Source organism: Propithecus coquereli, unplaced genomic scaffold (genome assembly GCF_000956105.1).
Source record: "Propithecus coquereli isolate 6110/MARCELLA unplaced genomic scaffold, Pcoq_1.0 Scaffold37, whole genome shotgun sequence".
NCBI classification, from domain to species: Eukaryota; Metazoa; Chordata; class Mammalia; order Primates; family Indriidae; genus Propithecus; species Propithecus coquereli.
In genome coordinates this window covers 8,132,324-8,133,519 of record NW_012149396.1, presented here as the reverse complement: position 1 = coordinate 8,133,519, position 1,196 = coordinate 8,132,324, and positions in this window count along the sequence as shown.

Here is a 1,196-nt window from a genome sequence, read left to right as displayed (position 1 = left end):
TTGCCCAGTCTGGGCTCAAATTCCTGGACTCAAGTGATCCTCCAGCCTCAGCCTTCTTAGTAGCTGAGATTAGAGGCATGTGCCACTGTGCCCAGTTCTTCCAAATTTTAGCTGATCAGTTGGATGCCCAGAACAAACACATCTCCCAGCCTACTTTTCCATTAGACGTGATTAAATAATGACCAATGTAATGTAAGGGAAAACCCTCTCTTGCCCCTCTCCTGCAGTCTGTTGGCTATGTGCAGGTGTGACACAGGCACTGGAGCAGCCATCTAGGGCCATATCATAAGACCACGTGTTGAGACGTTGAGGAACAAAATAGAAGGAACCTAGGTCCCTAATATACTAGCTCCAGACTGCTACCTAGACTCTCTATTTTAGGTCTAATTTTGGAGGTCACTGTCAGCCAAACCTAAGCCTAATTTATTCATTCCTTTCCTTCAACCCCTATATGCAATTAAGTACATAGCCCTATCGATTTTACTTCAGAATGTCTCTTAAATTTGCATGCCCCATCTTTCCTCTCCCTGCCAGTTTCCTAGTTCATCTCTTACTCATGCCAGTGGCCTCCCATGGCATGCAGTGCTTCTATTATGGTCCTTGCTACATATGGGCCCATTTTATGATTATTTCTTCGATGATTCATTTACAAACATTCATCGACTTCTCTCTCTCTCTCTCTCTCTCTCTCTCTCTCTCTCTCTCTCTCTCTCTCCTAACCTCTGGAGCTATAAAGACACAAGGTCCATATTGGTATCCTTGGCCCTCAATCCTTTCCATCTATCTTTCATACTATAGTCAGAACCAGATGTCTCAAACAATTCCTTTGCTTAAAAACAATTCTTTATGGCCTGTGGGACAAAAGCCAAGCTCCTGAGTATAGCATCTGAGGTTCTTCTGAATCTGACGCCACCCATCTTTCCAGGCTTGTACCTGGCGTCCCCCTCTATCCTCTTTCCCTCCTCACTCTTTGTTCTAGTGACACCAGTGCACTTTTGATTTTTCTGGACCACCATGTGCTTTTTCATTTCAAGGCTTTGAACTTTAGACTAATAAATGAGTCCGGCAAGGCTGCAGAATATAAGACCAATATGCACAAATCAACCGTATTTCTATATATTTGTAATGAACAATCCAAAAATGAAATTAGGGAACAATTCTATCCACAGTAGCACCAAAAAGAATAAAATACTTAG